Source organism: Dermacentor albipictus, unplaced genomic scaffold (assembly GCF_038994185.2).
Source record: "Dermacentor albipictus isolate Rhodes 1998 colony unplaced genomic scaffold, USDA_Dalb.pri_finalv2 scaffold_14, whole genome shotgun sequence".
Classification (NCBI taxonomy): domain Eukaryota; kingdom Metazoa; phylum Arthropoda; class Arachnida; order Ixodida; family Ixodidae; genus Dermacentor; species Dermacentor albipictus.
In genome coordinates this window covers 12,000,347-12,009,292 of record NW_027225568.1, presented here as the reverse complement: position 1 = coordinate 12,009,292, position 8,946 = coordinate 12,000,347, and positions in this window count along the sequence as shown.

Genomic DNA, 8,946 nt, shown 5'->3' with positions numbered 1-8,946 from the left:
ACCGTCGCTAAGAGAGAGAGAGAGGAATGTACGAAGGCAGGGATGTTAACCAGTCAAGAGTCTGGTTGGCTACCCTACGCTAGGGTAAGGGGGCAGGGGAAGAGAGTAGGGAGAGATGTGTAGAGGCGTGTACGGACAGTACTTGAGTTAAGCCGCTCGCGCAAACCAGACGTTCTGAGGAAACACAAAAGTGCCTTCTGAGCCGATGATCGGTGGGCACCGTGCTCTAGTACTGTCTGTTCACTCATATGACGATCATCTAATTTCCTCATTATGTTAGATACAGATTCGGTGTGCCTGAAATTGCGGACAAACGGCAGAATAAGTGGTCAGTGTTCTCCTCGCATCCGCAAACATTACATTAAGGACTATCAGCCATTCCAATTAGTGCTCAGTAGGCATTCGTGAAAGCACTCCGAGCCACAACCGACACAGAAGAGACGCTTCGCGGCGGTGCAGACCGGCCGGAGGTCTTAGTTGCAGTGACAAGTTTAGAGTGTTTAGTCAGTCATGTGCGCCTTGTATGTGCGGTATTCCACTCTGCTAAGGAGATCGTGCGCGCTAGAATGCGAAGTTGTCTCACGGCGTCGGTTCTTGAGAGAGGAATGGGGACGCAGCGGTCTTAGTTTCACGTCCGAGCTGCCTTATCGGTGTCATCATTTCCTATGATACCGCAATGACCTGGTATCCATTGAAAAGAGATATCATGGCCTTTCTTAAGTGATGGACAAGATTTCACACGTGAGCTGATCATGAGTTCAATGTTGGAGAAATGACTGCATACTTTCCAAGGCCGGCCTTGGAAGCGAATCGCGGAGAGCCTCAAGCTCTGCAGCTGTAGACGTAGTGACATGGGAAGTCTTGAACTGCTGGGTTATTCTCATTGTTCGTATAATTACAGCGCCACCGGAACTGGTTGATGTAGTTGATCCATCAGGATAGACGTATGTGCAGTCGCTGTACTTCTCGTACAAGATAAGTAAAGTTAGTTGCTTGAGTGCTCATGACGGCATTCCGACTTCTTCTGAACTTCTGCGATTGTAAGGTTTACTTGAGTGGGGCGCAAACACCATGGCGGAATGCAATGTCTTGCGCAGGTGTGTATCCTGACCTGATAGAGGCACGGTTCACCAAGACAGTCGCACTGAATGTCGTGTGGGGCCCATCTACTGGGAGACTTGCCAGATGGTGGGTAGGGTTCCGGGTGAAGTGTTTTATGGCAACATGCCTTGTTTCAATGGTAATTTGCGTTCTAAGATTGCCCTCTTGGGCGACTGCAATAACTTGCATCGTTGACGCACTCCGCGATGAAACAAGGCATATCTTGAGGGCTTGGATTTGGATGCTTTGGATTATATTCAGGTTAGTTCTGCAGGTGTTGGACATGGCCGGTAGGCTGTGCCACAGCAATCTCATAAAGACGGCCCTGTACACTTGCAGCATAGATTGCATTGGCACGCCCCATGTCTTTCCTGCTACTAAGCTAAACATTGGCAAATTTCTGTCGGGCGTTTCCTCACATAATTCACATGAGGGGTCCAGAAGCGATTTCTGTCAATCACCACACCCAAAAATCTGACTCGTGCTGTACGGGATCAGCTTTCGGTCGATGGGTATCACGTATGGAGACTGATTTTCTGGTAAACGCCACCAATGCACACTTTGCACATGATATATCAAGTCCTTGTTCTCGAAGGTAGGATGATGTTAAAGTGGCTGCCTTCTGAAGCCGCGGGCGTGGCTTCACAAGTCGCGTCACAACCGCCATCCAGATGCAAATGTCGTCGGTATAAGTGGAGAGCCTGACGGTGCTTGGCAGGATGTCGGCGAGTCCAAGGAGTGTTAGACTGAAGAGTGTTAGGCTCTGTACTCCGCCCTGTGGCATCCCACGGTTACTGTAATTCTGGGAGGTCGGGCCATCTTCGGTAAGTATGAAAAAGGATCTCTTACGTAGATAGCTATATATCAATAAATATACCTTGCCGTCAAGTCCTACTGCCTCTAAAGCGTTGAAAACCGCTTCATGCATTACGTTATCGTACGCTCCTCTAACATCCAGAAACAGGGCAGCAGATAAGCTTTTGCAGAACTTCTGGTGCTTGACGTACGTCACCAAACCGATAACGTTGCCTATCGAAGAACAGCCACGCCTGAAACCGGCCACTGCATCTGGATATACCTAGTAATGTTCGAGGTACCATTCTAGCCGTGCTACAATCATCCCCTCCATTAGATTTCCGAAGCAACGGGCAAGCGCAATTGGTCGGTATGATGCAATGTCTACAGGTGAATTGCCAGGCTTGAGCAGCGGAATTAGGCGACTGGTCTTCCATTCCTGGGGAACTGTACCTGTCTACATGGAGCTGTTGAACAAGAGCAGGAGCCCTTTCCGAGCCGCTTCGCCAAGATTACAGAGGGCACGGTAGGTTATACCATCGCGTCCTGCTGAGGATCAACGCTTGCACAGGGCAAGTGCAGCTTTGAGAAAGGACTTTCCATGCGGGGGTAGTGTCAAATCGGTGAGGTAAAGGGTGAACATTCCAGTGGGGCTAGTTTCGTCAGCAATCCTCCTGCAGAAATCTTCAGCGACGTCAATCTCTCTGCATTGTTGGTGAATTGCCAAAGACTTAAATGGGTGGCGCTGCTGAGGGGTTCCACGGACACCACGAACAATTTTCCATATGTGAGACAAAGGTTCTCATGAGTCCAAAGAGTCGCAGAATGACATCCATGTTTGCGATGCAAGTTTGTCCATACGACGCTGAATTTTCTTCTGAGTTCTTCTGGCGAACCTCAAGTCATGTACAGACTTCGTGCGCCTGTATCTTCGCTCTGCACGGCGACGAATTGCAAGAAGCTTCTTCAGCTCAATATCGTATTCGGTGCCTGTATAAATTCTCGGAAGCGAATGTGTGGCAACCTCTAGGGCACCCTTTATGATTTCGTCTAGGCGAGAGGACAAGTCATCACGACAGCCGTCTTCGACAATTTGCTTTGAACCTTGGCCAGTCAATACATTGCGTGACGCAGGCTAACTTTGCGCCCGTCAACCCTTATATCCTAAGATAAGTGGATACCTGGTCACCTCCCCGCGTTTCAATATCCGAAAACCACCTGACCTTTCTAGTGAAGGAGCGTGAAATAAAGATGTGGTCCAGGCAGCTACAGTAGACAGTTTCACGCAGAAAGGTGGGACTTCCATCATTTAACAAGCAGAAATCTTGTTCAGAGAAAAATAGCACTAATCTTCTGCCTCTCGAATTTATGTTAAAACTTCCCCAGAGATAGTGGCGGGCACTAAAATCTCCAGTCATACCCAAAGGCACCGGAGTCGCTGTCGTGATTCGCCGTAACCGCTCGCAGTCCAGCCGACTTGGGGGCAAAAGGCCGGCTCCAACTGCTGTGAAAGTGAGCTTGCCTTTCTTCACTGTCAGACATACGTACTGGTTTTCTTGGTCCGGTGGCACTGGATGATGACCATACGTAAGATCACGTCGTGTGAATACGATGATCTTCCGGCATTCTCCGTGAGTGGTGGACATGAAACACTCATACCCGGATAATCAGATGTTGTCTTATAGGGGCTCCCAGATGATGATGGTAGGTAACTTATTCATGAGCAGAAACTGCCCTAAGTCCGACATGCATGACTTACGTCCTCTGGTATTCCACTGAAATTTCGACCCGTTCCGGACTTCGTCACGAAATGACGGCTTCTGGAGATCCATGATTTCAACCAAGAGCTGAAAGTACTGGAATGAAAGTGTCCAGCACCTGTAGCGCGCTTTGCGCAAACGAAGATTTTATATTGGTAAGTATAACGCAAATGACATTCATGAGCGACCGCAGAACGTTGATGACCTGGAGATCATCAGCTCACGTCATTTCAACAGGTGCCGAAGCCATCGAAGACGGTACGTTGTGAGGTAACTTAGCAATGAGTTCTGCCCTCGGTAGCTCAGGTCATTCTTCAGGACGGGTAAGCCTTTCCGCTTTATTTGCTATCCTCGTATCTATCTCCGTGGCACTATGCGTTCATACAGCAATCCTTCCGACGAAAGATGGTGTGTTCCTATCTGCAGTTGTGGAGTTTCGTGAACGTTTTCGGTGTCGACGCTGACGTCGGCGAACAGTGGTCGAAGCGCTGTCTGTTTGGCTGTAACTCAGTGGAGACTCCGACGGTATTCCTCATCGCTGTCGCCAATGCAGAACCTGTCACTGCAGCGCTACAGTACACTGGCCCAATCCGTGGCCGGTCTGTGAAACAATTAGCAAAAAAAAAAAACCAACAATGGCAAAAGATGGAGGTGCGGATGCTGTTCGTTGAAATACTGAAGATCCTCCACCACCAACGCGTGATCAACCTCCATGATGATGCAACGGCGCACTGCCATTTCGACGGCGCTCCGAAGGAAAATATACGCCGCCTGAAGACCACACGACGCCACGTAATAGCGGCACAATGCGATGCAGCCATCACCCGACGTCGCAAAGTAACTAACCCAAGACCACGAACAGCCAACGTCGACATGCTTCTCGATGTAGGCAGCTGGAGGTTGCATGATAACGCCGAGTGGGATGTGCATGGATGTCCAACACCAGAAGTGGGATGCCACCCTCCCGCACGGAGCCTTCGCCAACAACACTACAGTGCAAGTAAAAATGCATATCGCGCCGTTCGAGCTAGTTCACGGTAGGAACCCAACAGCAGCTTTCAACGCCATGCTACGGCGTGTCACCACCGAAGACAAGAGAATCTGGACGCCGCCAACTTTCTGCAGCGCACCACAGAATCGCAACTTGCCCGCCTACACATCAAGCACCAGCCATGGACGGACCGCCGACGCCACAATCTTCGACGACGCTTTGTGAAATACAAGCCCGGCGACTGCATTTTGATTTGCACCCCGATCAGCCAACGTAAACTGCGTGAAGAGCTACGTTATTTCGGACACTACGAAAATTAGCCGAATGTGCGCACAGGACTACGAGGTAGTGCGGGCCGACACGCAATTCTAGCGGCGCCGCTCGAGCCCCTATTTACTCCAAGTGCGCCTTAAACCGTCCTACTACAGCTAACAAACTCAGCACTATTAGAACAAAGGTGCGACCCTTGCTGACGCACAACTTCACAAATGATAGGGAAGGACAGTGGCGTAGCAACAGGGGGGGCCGGGGGGCTGTGGGCCCCGGATGCAGGGGCCAGTGATGGAGGGGGGGGTTGTCATATACGTCTGAAGACACCCCTCTTTCCGCCGGCTACACCCGGGGGGGGGGGGGGGGTGCCAGAATACTTATGGGCCCCGGATGCCAGACGACCTAGCTACGCCACTGGGGAAGGATAGCTCCGACTATGGAGTATGCCAGTTCGTCACTTGCGTGCCGAACGGGCACGCAAGTGAAGATGGATATACTGATGTATATCTGGTTACATGGTGCGCTCATGTGCCTCGTGGCTCTGGTGGCACGGTTTGTGTTCTAGCTGTGGATCATACGGCGTCGCTGGCGGCGGTGAGGCGCTCACACCGCCCAGCTACGTGGCAACGGCGCGAGCAAGCGTATTTTGCTTCCGCTTCGAAGACGTCGCGGATGGCGCTTCGAAACGACCACAAATTCATACATTTGACATAGCTTAATCTTCTCATCCTACTTTCACGCAACAAAGCGAGAAAGGCTGGCTGATATCTGCGGTGCCTAGGCCGACATGCCTGAGTACGCGCTTGTCTCGCTCTGTGTCACCAGCCGGGCGCTCCTTTGTGTTCCACTATTCTTGTATCGCATCCCGTTCGAGCTAGAGCTTTGACATGGGTGGTTGCTTGTCGTGAAAGGTATAGACCTTAGGTTATGCTGCTTAGCATTACTTTCCGTCGAAAAGAAGTTATTACCGCCAATGTTGGGGTCACCGGCGGCGGTGATGTGAGATACGCAGACAAGGGATAAACGTTCTTCCCCTTTTGTTTGCCACAAGATTTCGTGACATATGAAGTGCGTGTGAAGGAGGCACTCACGAGCCTGTAGGAGGAAAAGGGCTTGTTCCTCGTTTCTAGATCGCTTCTTTTAGGAGTGTAAGGGAGGCATATAAAACGTAATAAACTAATTCAACACAGCGTCTGGATGAAAAAGTACGATGACCAGACAAATCCATGTACATCCCATCCTACCCATGGCGGCTCAACAATAGCAGCGGCCGATCCCGGCCGCGGCGGCTGCATTTCAATGGGGGTGAAATGCGAAAACACCCGTGCACTTAGATTTAGGTGCACGTTAAAGAACCCCAGGTAGTCAAGATTTCCAGAGTCCTCAAATACGGCGTGCCTCATAATCAGAAAGTGGTTTTGGCACGTAAAACCCCATAATTTGCGATTGCAGCGGCCGAATTCCTTCCAGTGCATTCTAGGAAACTATGAAATAAACCCGGCTTGTTTCACTGTGTGAACAAATTCACACATGCGCATTTTTCAAAACTACTTTCTTCTTCAAAAACAGTCGAAGCTCATTTATCAACATGAAGTTCAAGACATGACGATGCAGCTTCTTGCGCTAGTCCTGTCTGCTTCTAGTCTCTCTGTGTGTATTACTTCGTGGTACAATGCAAGAATACGTTCTAGTGTAAACATCGGGATCCGCATCTGTATTACTCTAGCAGGATACGAACAGACTTTTGTAGATCAAGAAAGTTTAATAAAAAAAACAGCAATTCTCTTTTCTACGGTTTTCCCAAACGGTCCACATGGGTGTAGGATGACAGAAGCTGCGACTTGCATTCCCGTAACTGTGCTAGTGCATGCATCAACCTCTTTCGCTGCAAAAAAGAGTGGTTACAGTCTACCTGTAATCACAGCCTCTCTGTGTATTAGGACCGCGTTTTCAATTCACTTCTAAGAGTGGTGCAGTGACTAGGGAATGCCAGGGGGACCAGTAATTGGTATGCAACCTATACAGTAGAGTTTGCATCTGTTCGTCTCACTTGCAGATACATTAGTTCAACTGCTTTCGCCAAGAGGACTTACGTATGCGAGCAATCAGATGCATCGTTCGTGTCGCGCGATACGACAATCATCGCACATACCTCAACAGCGTCTGACGCTTGCGAATGATGGTCGAAAGCTTAGACGCTATATCAGTGCCGTGAGTCCGGCTCTTATTCGGACGGAAAAGATACCCTGCAGACAGACATACCACTTTAAAGCGTCGCAACTATATTAACTGTGCTGCCGTTTTTCTTGATAATCAAGCTCCAAGTGGACATTTTTCTGAGCACAAAATAGATAGGTGGTTAAGTTATGATCAATCCGAGCGGGAATTCACTCGTCAACAGTATCCGCAGAACTTACGGCAACGCGATAAAGGAGTGAGTGATGCGATGGCTCGCCTGTATTTTAATGCGAAGCATTCTCGGTGAGTGTAGCGAAATCTTTACAGCTATCTGCCTGTTTTCGTGGGCGAAGCCAAGCCTACAAGATATAATTGAAAGTCTGCTCACTTTTCGCTCGTGATGTCTCGAGCGTGACCTTTGCTAGTGCGCCGGAACTAGACTACAAAGCGCCGTCTTTGGAACACTACCTTTTGTGGTCATCACTTGTCGTGCCTGTGGTATACCTTTCACCGTTACTTACGCAATGAAACATTCATGATTGCCTAAATGAAGTAATCAATAAATGAAAAACTTTATTTAGTGAGTTTTTCTGGCGCATGCACCGGATGGAATTAAATAAGCATTGCCTGAACCATAAGCGACTTGAAACCGCGTATTGATGCTCGCTATAGTGTATTTCTAATGCAGTATTATGTAGCTGCTGGGAATAGAAATGGCATGCTACAGCCTGCGCGATATAAAACAAGCTTCAAACGATCAGCGTCTCATCTTACCTTCATTCGTTCTAAGCAATATGTCGTATTTGATGTGGCGGCAATTCTTTTATAGAGCCATCAGCTTCAAATTGCACTGAAAGCGCAACTAAATGAAGCCTCTCCCACTCGTGGTTCAAACGAGGGCGAGAAAAATGAGTTTGAATGTTTACACGGCAAGAGCACAGCGAAAACCGACTCGACTACCGACTCGGCTTGTTGCGCCTCGGCTCCGCCATCATCTGCTATCATACTCGCAGCGTTATAAAGCGGTCACCCTTGGTTGGTTGTATCCCATATTTGAACAGATGTTGTACGGCACATATGTATAACGTTGGGAGTGATCAGCAGCATACTAAATTTAACAACTACAGCGCTCATCATGATCGGCATGAAACGCAATTTACGACTGTGGCACAATCGATGACCGGGACGCGACACTGACCCCAGTGCGCGAGGCCTGACTGAGCTACGGCTATGCGCAACGCATGAGCATTTGTCACCGAAGAAGCGCGGGAACTGCGAAGCAGCTGCAGTTCCTTATTGCTTGTTGTTGGGAAACCGGAACTGCAATTTATGGATAACAGAGAAAAGTGAGCGTACCTCGTACGGCGATACGAACTGTCTGCTTCATTTGAACATGAGCGTGATAGTCAGCAAAATTGTCGCATCTGGTAATAACCCGCTGCTTATGGCTAATTTAACTCGTATACCTTCTACACATTCACAAGTCCTTACACGAACAACAATTTATCCCCTGCAAACTGTGTACTTCGCTTTCACAAGAGAGAGAGATGAAGAGGGAAGGCAGCGAGGTTAACCAGATACCAGTCTCCTGCTTGCTACACTACAGTGGGGACGGGAGGTAGGGGTTGGAAAGAGGACAGAGAAGAAAGCGTTGAAAAAACACGCACACACACACACATAAAGGTGTTCCAGTTAAAGACGTTCAAAAAGGCCAGTAGATCGCAAAAAGCGCAATAGTGCTTGCACAGGCTTCTTCTGTGACGTTAGGCCCTTTCGATGGCGTGAATTTTTTTTCCCGATATTGGTTGGTTGCCCAGCTGGTCAAATTTATGACGAAGGCATTCCCTCTGT